The sequence below is a fragment of the Adiantum capillus-veneris genome, chromosome 5 (genome assembly GCF_014529385.1).
Source record: "Adiantum capillus-veneris isolate H3 chromosome 5, ASM1452938v2, whole genome shotgun sequence".
Taxonomy (NCBI): domain Eukaryota; kingdom Viridiplantae; phylum Streptophyta; class Polypodiopsida; order Polypodiales; family Pteridaceae; genus Adiantum; species Adiantum capillus-veneris.
Window position 1 is genome coordinate 37189245 of NC_140935.1, and position 13101 is coordinate 37202345.

The window sequence follows — 13101 nt, forward strand, 5'->3', positions numbered from 1 at the left end:
AATAATGGCAACACATCTTCTTTTTGCCCTTATCACCAGAATTTCCAGACGAAGTGCTGCCAGCAGAAGCATTAGGAACAGAATTTTTGCCACTCGCAGCAGAACCATAAGAAGTGGCTGCATTACTGTTACCACCCTTTCTTTGAGAAGCAATAAAAGCCTGTTCAACTGCACGCTGCCTAGTCCTATTTTTTCTAGAAAGTGACTCTTGCAACAACAATGTGCATAATGCATCAAACTTGACAACTTCAGGATTTCCTTGGGTCATCAGTCTCCAAGTACTAGCAAAAGTCTGGTAGGAATCTGGTAAGGCATCAAGAACAGTCTGCACAAGGGAACTGTCCGAAATGACTTCACCTGCAGAAATGAGTTGCTCATTGATATCCTTGACACTAGCAAGGAAAGTGTCCATATCATCTTCCTCATGCATAATCTTTGACTCTAGCTCTTTACGCAGCAAAGCAATTTTAGCCTCATTGCGGCTTGCATAAAGACCTGCTAGAATATCCCAAGCCTGTTTTGCAGATTTTGCTGAACGGATGTGAGGAATAATAGTGCGCTTCACAGACAACGCAATCAATGCATGAGCCTGCGCATCCTTAACATCCCAACGAGCTTGTTCTGCCATAGGCAAAACAACTCTAACAGCTGCAATCCTTGCAGGAAGACCTGTAACATCCTCAATATCGCCTACATCTTCAGAACCAGGACGTACATCAATGCCCTGCACAATGTTCCAGACACCTTTTGACACAAGAACATGTTGCATCATATAAGCCCACATAGGGTAGTTGTCCCCATCCAACCTGTCCTCAGCAGCAAACATCTTGAACACATCTGTGTTGTTGTTGTCAGCCATGGTAAATGCTGCACCTGATGTGAAAACTGCCCGAAAATAGGAGAAATGGAGTGGGAACAACTTGTGCTATATAGCACAAACCGTAGAATACTGTAAGGCACCTGTTATGCAGAAAACGGCACTGACAGAAAATCTGCACAAAATGACGAAATAGCCTGTGCAGTACTGCCCGTAGTGGAAACGGAGGCCGAAATGAGCCCAAATCAAAATTCTGAGCAGACCAAGCTCTTCGGGCTTACCCGAAATATTTGTCGACCTGCGAACGCTCGCCAAAGCTCACTGAAATCGGAGAAAGTGAGCAGGCGTGTGCTGGAGCAGCTGGCGACTAAGCTCGGGAGGACGTGACCTGCTCTGATACCAATTGTTGGAATTAGGGTTGCAGAGAAACACACACAGCTTGGAGAAGACGAAGGAAGCTCAAGGCACACAATAGAGAGTGTGTTACTTAGTGTGCAATGGAAAGATAGATAGCCCTAGAGTGATGGGCGTATATACAATGCACGGGGGAAAAAACCTCCTAAAGAGGGAAAAAATGCCCCGGCGGTCCTAGTGTGTTCACACACATCACTACCACATGTATATGGTAACAATGGAAACATCTAGGTGTAAAGCAATAATGATTGGAGCTCCCATGCATTCAAGTGCCACAACACATCAATCGTCCTAAGAGGATCTTGTTGCCCTCATGAGCTATATATACCCTTATAATTGTGGAGCAGTTTGTTGTATTCTAGGCACACCAAGCTATATATGCTGGTTTCTAAATAAAACAAGGATATTTAAAAAAACAAAGCACCTCTCTCTCTCTCTCTCTCTCAACCCTCAATATCATCTATTAGTTGAGATTAGTACTCTACATGGTCACGGCCTACTGCTTTGGTCTCCAACTAGACCACGTCCCAAAATTCATGTCTCTACCCCAATTGTTTGTTGCTGATGCACAAATTGGCTTATGAATTACTTAAACACTTGCCATTTTTGGGTAATGGTAAGTGATCCATCAATACAAATTTTGGGCGTTTGATTTGACTACAACATTTAGAATTGAAGCTCAATTCATGGATTATAATGATACAAACATCATCTCCATCAAATGGCACAAGCTAAAAAGGGAAGAGATAATTGCTAGATTCAAATTCAAGTGGTCCATTACCTAGATGTTGTGGTGGTCCTTACATGGAAGCAACAACTTAAATTCAATGATTTGTTTGAAAGCCTAGTACAGTCACTATATTCAATGTGAAAAAAATACAACATGTTTGCCAATTAAAGCTAAAACATTTGGAGGCCCTTCAAATATATTGTTATAAAGACTTGTGGGTTGCTTAACATCAAATTTATCTTTCTATCCTTGATGACAAGCTGCTTAATTCCAGCCCATAAGCATGAAACCTTATGTATATTAGAGCTAAAATACAACCTGGATGTCACCAATTCCTCTTGCTAAATAGTCCATACATGCCTCTCTCTCTCTCTCTCTCTCTCTCTCTCTCTCTCTCTCTCTCTCTCTCTCTCTCTCTCTCTCGCACACACACACACACACACACACAATCTTTTGGGTGTATCTTTGGTTCTTTTTATAAAGTGGATATTCATTCAAGAGTGAAAATGATAAGAGAGCTAGCATGCAAAGCAAAGAGAAAATTTATTCATTTTAGCCTCCATAAAATTCTAAAGAATAAGTTTGGAGTACAAAATCTCCTTCTAAAAAAGGGAAGGATTCATCATGGACCATAAAGAAAGCTATGAAATCCAAGAGCTCAAAGGGATTTGTGGGGGATTTTCTAAAGATTGACGTATTGTACCACGTAAATGTACAAGAGACGATCAGGTCATAAAAGGGTGGGAAGTTGCTCTTTTTCTCTTTGATAATGGTTCCACCCACAATTTCATCTCTATGGAGCTAGCTGAAAAGCTAGGAGTGCTACCAAAATTTATGAGTGTGATGAACATACCAACACCTTCCACTTGTAATATTCACACTCTAGAAACTAAATAATTATTCCCTAAAGCACGAAGAACCCATATTGCATCATATTGAGGGTCCTAATTCCGTGATAAGGTAGGTAGAGGACAACCACCACCAAAAGCACACTATTATATGTACATGACAACATCCATTTCCATCATCCAAAGCCATGTTGGTAAGTCCTCTAGAAAACGTTATTAATTTTTCCATGGAAAGAAAAAGGCCTGCTAACTCTATCATTCACACCAATAGGATGCGAGCAACTTCCTAGATGATAACAATGAGACTAGATCAAGCTAAAAAAAATTGCTAGCTTGAGGTAAGTTTATTGCGAGAGTTGGACTGTAGAGTAGTGCAAATGTAGAGTGGTAATGTTACAATAGACAATATAGTAGGATCTAATCTTGGTGATGAATACACAAATCGTGGCTCTTTAAACAATATTGGGAGTGTTTTTTTTTATAGGTGTCCACATCCCAATGTGACTTCCTTGAGTACAATCAATAGTGGGTAAGCACATCCGAATGAGGTAGACAGTGAAACACACCCATTGCTTCTAATATATTAGCATATATGTTTTCTATACATGTCCATGGCATTGCTCCCATAATTCAACTCCATGTCTAAATTAACATTGATGACAACATCATGAACGATCCTTACTTGGGCAACTATGAAAGCAACTCCACAAGGATTTCCGTCCCAAGGCAAGCAATTTGAGAAGGGGAAGGAATTGTTATGAGTGATAAAAAGTCTTTTTCTATACACAAAATCTTTAATTGAATATTCTTGTATGCTTGCGGGTGACAAACTCCTCTCATCTATCAAAGTTTCTCTCCTTCTTACCTTTGTAGATGAGGCATGTAGGCGCCTGTTTTTCCCCTTGCAAAGCTTGAAATTCTCAAAATAAAGCCTCCTCGAATAAAGATAGTAAGTCTCTTGCGAGGTACCATTGGCAAGCATGAATAACAAGAGAAGAGGAACCGGAAGACTTATAGGTTATGATGAGACAATGGATGTGCTAGGATTAGATGGGCAAGAGTATAGATTCAAGAATCAAGAATCATAGAGAAGATCACTTGAGGAAAGAGACTGAGAAATATAGAGCTTCTAATCGAGAAATAACGTAGAAATTTGGAATGATGGTGGAAGGATGGGATAACATTATAAAGGAAGAAGTCTATTGCCTTCAAAATAAGTTGAAGAAGTTTGAGAGGCATATACCCCTATCTCACAGCTAGAGGCTCCGTGCGTTCCCGGCTACTCTACAAACTTCTCGACAACGTCTTAAGCTTTTAAGGTTGACGTTTCTACTAGCTGGTGGGATATGTGGTGGCAAGGCTGCCAAGAACGTGGTCGTAATGCCTCCAGTGGTGGTAAGAGGAGTCAACCAACTTATAGGCACATTCGAGAAACTTTGTTAAGTTGCAAAGGGTTGTTGTTAAGCTAGCACACGAGGAGCTTTACTCATTCGGTGGGCCAGTCATGAGTGTTGACTAGACTAAATGCAACTTTGGTTAACGTGAACTTTTTTTGAAAAGCATAAGGCTCTCGCAATTGTTGCGGCCCAAGAATTGTAGGTAAGCTGGACATCGAGAAAATCCCCGGTCGCAAACCCTTGTCACGGATTTTGACCATTGTTGGGCAACAAAGAGCGATGCTCCTTTCTTTAGAACTTGGAAATCAATCTAAGTTTGCTGAAGGTCTTAGAGTTATTGGCTCGGAAACGTGGCTTACTTATAATTAGAAAGTATGTGAAAAGTTGGAGGGGCTAGTTGGAAGAACGCTCCAAAGCTCCAAAGTTCGGGATGATTGGGTGGAGGCTTGCAACTCCCTTTAAATTTAACCCTACATGTGAAAAATATGCATAAGAACAAAACCCTACATGTGAAATATACTTTCTTGATGAGAAAAAATTAAATGCCTAATATTAAGGCACTCCAATCCCGTATAGCCGGAGCCGTGTGAATCGCATGGCACTGTGAAGGTGAAGCGTCGCTATATTATTTGGGTAATCGGGAATCGATTCCAGGGGCCCGGCCATCCTGCTTTATGACATAATAGTAAGCCATCCTGCTTTCCTGCTTTATGACATAATACTAAGCCATGCGCAATATTCTTATTCCCGCACGCGGCAGCATCGAGCCCTGCAGGCCTTGTAATACAGCTACTAGCTGTGCATGCGACGTTGTTGCTGTGACCGGACCGGGCATCGATTCGCTTACATATTATTAATATTCCTACTCTTATGCGTCGAGTACGACCTGCAGTAGCTGCTGCGGCTCCTGCTGAGGGCCGCGGCGCCAGCTCGCTATAAATAGGAGGCCCAGCCAGCTCCTTCTGATCATCATCATCACCTGCCTCTCCTTCTCCTTTGTTTTTGCGTTAAGCATCAAGATGGCGCAGCGGCTGAAGTACAGCGAGGATCAGCTGGCGGAGCTGGAGGAGCTGTGACTCGAGAGGACTGCCGCATCCCTTCAAGAGTACGAAATACACGGCAAAGTCTTCTACAACTCCACCACCAAGACGGAGACCTTCGACATCCTGGTGCCGGAGGTGGGTCGCCACTTCGTGGGCACCGTCACCAACGTGTCGACATCCGGGCAAGCACCTGAGACCGACATCCACGGCAACGTTCAGGTGCAAGGCAGCATTGAGCCGGGGCCCAGGCATTCAAGTGCAGCGGCACCTCCACCGGCCTCTCCATCACCTTCTACACTTCCGCAGGCGTGCCCAACAAGTGGCTTATCGCCAGCCCTGTGCCCGGTTTCACCGACGGGGTGTGCTACCAGGGCATTGGCACCTGGGCCTAATTATAATTGGATGTATCCATCAAAGTACAATGCTGCTACTACCACTAGTTGTTATGCAGAGCAGCAGCTTTGCCGCCCTTATAACTACTGTGGAGCAGCTTGACGTTGTACTACTCTAAGCGCACCCGCCGCCTACCTACGGTCGTTTCTAAATAAAATAAGGTTCTTGGCGTCAAAGAAAACCAAAGCTCTCTCTCTCTCTCTCTCTCAGACGGGCACACACACAGAGGCTATGTGTTTTATCTCTCGTTTTTTTTTTACAAAGTGCACATTCAGTCTCGAGAGTGGAATTTTTAAAAGATCATAGCAATCTTCATTCTCTCTCTCTCTCTCTCTCTCTCTCTCTCTCTCTCTCTGTCTCTCACACACACAGTCTTACTCATTGCATTGCCTACCACTAACTTTATCTCTTGATTAACAGCCTTGACATCAAGACTCGTCAGATAGATCAAGTTGATCTCTTGGGATTGATCTTATGATGTTAACTAGTGTGCCTTGATTGGTTTCGAAGGGTTTTGAAATCTAGGGAGGCGACGAGCTGACAACGGATACAGGCATGCCTTGGATGTGTTTGTGTGCATGAGAGAGAGAGAGAGAGAGAGAGAGAGAGAGAGAGAGAGAAATTCCATGGAAGAAGAGGAGTAAGAGAGAGCTTCAAGTGAAGAAGGAAAAGAGAGAATCGACGAGAAACCAAAAGAGAGAACTGAACTACCTTTGGAGTCTGTTCTAACAATCCTCCGTATGTATGTGGGTATTTGAGAGAGAGAGACAGAGAGATAGAGAGTAAGAGAGAGCTTCAAGTGAAGAAACGAAAAGGGAGAACTGACATGAAACAAAAAGAGAGAAGTGATCACCTGTATTTCCAGCTTGAATGCATAGGGTAGGTATGCCAAAAAGAATCCAAAATACGAAGTATTGGTATGTACCTGAATATCGTGTCATTGCTTAATCTTGAGACTTTGTACGACGTCTCCTTAAAGCTGCCACAAAATCTCAATGAAGTTGCACCATGATTGAAATTAGGATTTACTTGATGTTTTAAGTAAAAATATTTTCAAATTATATAGATAGTAGATGCAAAGGGATGCATTAGGTGCATGGAATGCTCCTCACCCAATTTCCATAAACCGTAGCAAATGTGCCCTTCCCCCGCATACTTTGTTTTCTCCTCCAGTGTTGGAGGGGTACTTTATGACTCTCCTGTAGTGTTGGAGGGACCTTTGTGTTTTAGATACTGTAATTGCGCCAAGTGAAAAATTCATCACCTTTAGTAGGTGGGTTGTTGTTGCTGGCTTCACTCGCTCTTCAGCAAAATTTCTCTTTGCTAAAATCACCTGGCCGGCCTTGCTATAATCTCTATAAGTACTTTGAATACAATATATGAGTAGGCACTAGGCAATGCCAATTATAGATGGAGAAGGGCTTGTGGTATGATTTCTTTAAACATAGTTGACATTTACCCTTGCGATCGATTGCTTGCAGTGCTGAAGATTGCAACAGTCGCTGCTTCTTCTTGTCAACAATTGTGCGTTGATGTGGTTGCAGCCAATACAACTGGTGATCATGTCTCTTGAGTGCTACACTGGTGTACCCGGTCACTCACAAGCCCACAGGACTGCGCCAATATAGCATTTTGTCACACAGAGCTATTGCAGCTTCTTTCGTTGTTGTGGCTGCATCTAATACTCTATCACTCACACCAGGTTTGTTGCACTCTGCTAAATACAAGGGTCCATAATAACAAAATCATGAGGTTTTAAGAAGATATCTCTTTTGCTTGGTGTTCTTGTCAGAGATTCTGCATTCAAGGTTGGCGTTCGGTTCTCTGGATACATATTCTCTAAAATAGGCAACTTCTCTAACATACTACCAACTACTACAATAGTTGTCATGTTTTGTGTTGTTAATCTATCCCACGTATGGAAATCCCCAATAAGTGCACTTTCAAACCCTTCAAGTGCTAAGAATTTTGATGGTGTAGAAGCAAGAGCTTCCAATGCTGTGAGTTTCACTGCCTTAGCTCCTACACGGTCATGCAACAAAGATTCTTCTTTAGAGGATTTTGACATGGTTTTTAAAGACCATCTTAACCATCTCAGTAGCAAGGTTCTGCTTAGCGAGCACTTCAGTAGCTCCTTCGAAAGTTACCACTGCATGAGCTGTGTTGCCGAAGACTTTGCTATAATGAAAATTGTCTTGAAAGCTAGTAGCTTTGAAAGAGTTGGATGTAGGAGACTCAGACAAGAAACTAGTAGGTGGAGGTTGCCTTAAGTGGCCAGTTAGCAAAACATTAGAATCATCTAAATTATTCGATTTAGAACAAATTTATTTATTGAGGCATTTTAAGAGGGTAACCAATCATGACCTATGAAGATGCTTGTGTGAAGGTCTTCGTCCTCCAACTAGCTCTATCAGTCAATGTGCAGTTTGGACACAGTCTGAATGCACATCTTCGACCAACAGTGCTTCATCTAAAATCTGTAAGATTTCCTTTTTTGTGGTTTTAGCTAGTCAACAAGCTTTCAACTGACAAAGCCAGCTTTGTTACACAAGAAAAATATTTACAATTCATGTTGAGTCGTTTGGATTGATTGACATAAAGCTACACAAAACGGAGTCAATGTAGGTAGAGATGCTCTCCTGATAAGAAGAAGCATTCTCCTGGTCTTCAAAATTGTTGTAGAGTGATTGAGTAAGTTTATGTAGAACTAGAAAGGTGGAGCGCCTGAAGATAGACGAGCAACAGCAACGGCATCAGAAGGAGAAAGAGATGGCCAGTAGAAACATATTCGAGCTGGTGAGAAGCTGCTGCCTTTATACGTCACTATGATTTTGTTGCCTGAAGTGGCAGTGGTGTTTGTGACCGTGCTTTTAATTTGGCGCTACCATCTATGCTTTTGCTGGCGAATCGGATGATACCAAGTGGAATGGCCACCCTTTCATGCTTTTTTGTGAGACTCTTAGGATATGAAGGTAAAAAAATTATTCTTTCTTCTCTTCTCTTATGTTCACTTCTCTTACTCTTTCTTCTCTTCTCTTCTTTGCACTTCTCTGTCTCTCTCTCTCTCTCTCTCTCTCTCTCTCTCTCTCTCTCTCTCTCTCTCTCTCTCTCTCTCTCTCTCTCTCTCTCTCTCTCTCTCTCTTTATATATATATATAAAGACACACACATGAACACACTTACGTACGAGCACGCATGCACACACACACATATGCATGTATCCATATGCATTTATCATAGACATAGCCACAGACACAATGGCAAACAACATGGATCAAGATATGTTAATGAGCAAAGATCAATGGATTTAAAATACAACATATTTAGAAATGCAAAAGCAGCACAGGAGCTGAACAAAGTGACAAACATCATATCAAAATAGAGTGTCATGTTATACAAATTTCCTGGCATAAAATGTAGTTAGTGATTCAAAACTTGATCATGAGAAAGATAAATCGACCATCTTGGTGATCACTGCTGCCTCTACTTGACCCGCTAGCCCTCTTGGACCGTGATCCAATGTTCAATGCATGCTCGTATGATAGACGAGTGGCCTACATCTACATAGTGTGGATGTCTGAGTAAGCATCAAAGACGGATATCCATGGCAACATCTAGGTGTAAAGCACTAATGATTGGAGGTCCCATGCATTCAAGTGCCACAACACATCGATCATCCTAAGAGGATCTTTTTGCCCTCATGAGCTATATATACCCTTATAATTGTGGAGTTGTTTGTTGTATTCTAGGCACACCAAGCTATATATGCTGGTTTCTAAATAAAACAAGGATATTAAAAAAAACAAAGCACCTTTCTCTCTCTCTCTCTCTCTCTCTCTCTCTCTCTCTCTCTCTCTCTCTCTCTCTCTCTCTCTCTCTCTCAACCCTCAATATCTGCTACGAACGGAAGGCGTGGTTGCCGTGCAAAATACGTAAATAACATGTTGCAATCCATGAAAGCACAAATCGGCATATCTGGCACAAACCCATAGTGCGTATGCAACGCCGTACTCGAATAGATAGAGAGACATAGAGCGGTAGAGAGAGAAAAGAAGCCTACAGGCGCACCTCCTAAAGTGGAGTGCTACGCCGGCATGGCGAGAGATAAGAGAAGAAGAGAGAAGAACAGACACGAGAACTGGGTGCAATCCCCCCCCCGTGCAAGATCGAGTGGCCATTTCCCTCTTGCACGTATTTAATTTATAGATTCTTGAATGGTCAAAGTGAGTACAGATTGGCCGGCCGGTCATAAATGGCCAAAGCTCATAAAGAGCACTTGAATAATCAAATATACATAAAATATAATATCCTTCTGCATAATCTATTATCTGCTAATGCTTTTGCCACCTGTCAACTGCAGTAAATGGATAAATATCAATTCCATAACATACCTCTCCGTTGGAAAGCAACTGTCCTCAGTTGCGAAGATAAAAATCTGCAAACAATACTTGGCAAAAACAATGATTAGAAATCTTTTATATCAAATAGTAAAAATAAAAAAAGTCCATAAAATTAGGCACATTGGTTATGCCTGCCATCATCCACATACTACCTATTCTAGTGTCCCATACCACTAGAATAAGCAGTATATGTCATACCCTGATGAATCAGGATATCATTGGTCACAATCATCGTTGTATAAATCAATTCTCATCAATCTCAAGTTCACTTCGATAGAGACTGTCACGACAGAAAATCATCATATATCAATTCCAAATCCAAATCCAAATCCAAAATATCTTTCATTTCTATACCCGGGTAACAAAATCACACCAGTGATAGTGGTGGCCAGCCACTGCAGCATGATTTTGTGATTGGTATTGCCTAAATCGGCGAATCTACACCAATAAGACGTGCTGCCTAAATCGGCGAATCTGCATTGGATATAAGTTCAAAAAGCGTGAATCTGTAGTTTGTTGTTGTGCTACCTAAATCGGCGAATCTGCACTAGATGAGCATTGAACATTGCCTAAATCGGCGAATCGATGTGCCTGTGACCAATGGACTAGACATGGCATAAAAAGTGAAGAATAAATGACCTGTTTGCTATAAAATTTGAATAGACTGGAATGTGTTAGCGATCATCGCATACCAACGGAGAGCATGTAAGTAGTGGTATGACAAATCATCTCAGTAAGAGTTCAATTCAAGGAAAGTAGAACCCAATGTATGACATTAGAAACAATGGATTTTGCAACATAATGTAAACAAGTAAGGGAGCATCTGAAAAATTCTTGCCTGCTGCAAAGGTGCTGGGTATCTGTAGGGGTGTGAGAATATCTGCAAAATGACTCACTTAAAAGAAATCAAATATAATATATATTAATTTATCAAACCACTATTAAACTAGAGGATTCGTGCATAAGGAGATGTGGTGAAGGGTGGGGGAATGTGGAGGGGCCGAGATAAGAGAAGAGATGGAATAAGCACTTGGGGAGAATTAGATAATGTTACTTTTAGGTCTAAAGATACGTAGTGAGATTTTACTTATCAAGGAGAATTGTAATGATGTTTCAAGAGGGGTATTACCATAATGCATTAAGGAGTGTCATACCTGGATTTTTATATGAGAACATTGTATTTAGATTTATCTGCAAAACTGTTCTAAAAAAACAAAGCACTAAAAAAAATTGCTTGTTAAATTGAATAAGACGTTAATAATTGCAATCAAATGCATTAACATTTGAAACGTCATGAAGGAAAAATTTGATGCAAATTTGTTTGCCAAGAAAAGAGAATGAAAGTAGATAACTTGAAGTACAAATGAGCGGATAACAGAGATGTTAAATAATTTGACAGGGTGGTGTGCAAGATTGGGATGACTAGTGGATATCGGTCATCAGAGAAAGTGAGGCCACACTCAATGTATGAATGTTAGGATAGGTCAAAAGTAGGTTTCCTAAAGTAGTTGGCTGCAAATCGGGCATAGAGGTAATTATTTGTCAGTAAAGGGTAGTCCTCTGAGAAGGAGTATTGGAAACTTTGGGAGTGATGTGGTACATAAGCAAATAACTGGAACAATATGGAGTAATATGCAACAACAATTTGACTGACATATGAGGGGACATTTAAGACAATTTGAAGAGCAAGTAAAGCGAAAGTTGAATTACATGACATCAATACTAATGGGGATAAACTTACATTATGGAAATAATGGCTCCTGCAAATAATGATGAGAGAGGGATTTTTGTGTTTATGCTTGATAATTACTTAATTATCTAGGTAACAATCAATTTGAGTCATCATTGCTAGAATATTAAGGCATGATGTATCTTGAGGGTGAAAAGTTGACCCTAGCACGTTATGATTATTCACTGTGTGACAATGTAGGGCATGAAAGTATCAAAATAAACTAAGAGACAACACGACCCATGAAAAGTGAAATTATTGTTCTATAACGCCACATGTTCACCATCGCTATCCTCTTTATCAGACAGATCAAGAGCTTTTAAAAAAATAAAAATAAAAAAAAATTGTAAGATGATAATGCTAACTAGACGGGTGTAAATGCCAATTCATGTCTACTATTTTCCATCATCATGTTAATCGTCATCAATACATCCAAGGTGGACCTTTGCAGATGGCCATGAGGGTGATCAAAAGTTCACATTATCAGTTGGAATAGAGGATTGTAATATACACGCTAATGAGGAACACCTATGCATTTACTTTTGTGCAGGGGATGATGGTGCTCGTAGGTAACCGAAAAAATAAAAATAAAAAAAAATAAAGAAAGCTATTTGATTAGTGGAAGTTGAAACAATCAGTGAGTTGTTGTGGGGACATGTCGCCACTAGTATAGTATACAAAAAATTTGTCGATTGCCAAAAATTGGCGCAGTGCGTAACCTCTGAGAACACTCGATTTGCAAAAGACTGCATTTTGGGCCACTTAAGCAATTAGTTCTGGCGAAAATAATGTGGGAAGCCAAGAGCATGGGAATGAACCCTATCATCAAGGACAGAAAATGAATAAAAATAAAACGGCCAAGTATGACCCTGGGAGGCAGCTCGCCTCGCATCATCTTATTTCTCCTGATCAACTGCCACACCACCGGAATGAGCACTGTCGCCGTTTCCATGACCGCCACATCTCTAGTTTCCGTGAGACACTTAACGTGACACGCTGTACAGGTCGACTTTGTATTTGCGGTCATTCTCTGATCCAGAGTTGAGAAGGACCAACCATTCTTGCTCAGAGGGGTTTCTGTAGAAGTACTAAGCCACAAGGCTCGTTCTGGTGTCAGAATATATGAAGGACAATGCGGACATCAACCTCTGCCTACAAGCTACGGATTGACCAGATGAAGGCGGTTACAGACGGTATTGCCACTGCTTCTGGGAGTTGAAAACACGATGGCTATTGCTAGGGAAGATTGACGATGGAATCTACGTCAAGGGTTACTGCTACTACGTGTGCAATGGATGAGTTGACAGAGACAAGAGGGGCTGAGTGTGTGC

General features: G+C 41.2%; 1 protein-coding gene and 1 pseudogene across 1 annotated transcript in view; both read left to right on the plus strand.

Annotated features, from left to right (window-relative positions):
- Nucleotides 1–13101, plus strand: part of LOC147457155 (uncharacterized) — a 150896-nt gene that overhangs the window by 69762 nt on the left and 68033 nt on the right. The window lies entirely within an intron of this gene.
- LOC147457156 (uncharacterized) lies at nucleotides 4935–5828 on the plus strand (annotated as a pseudogene).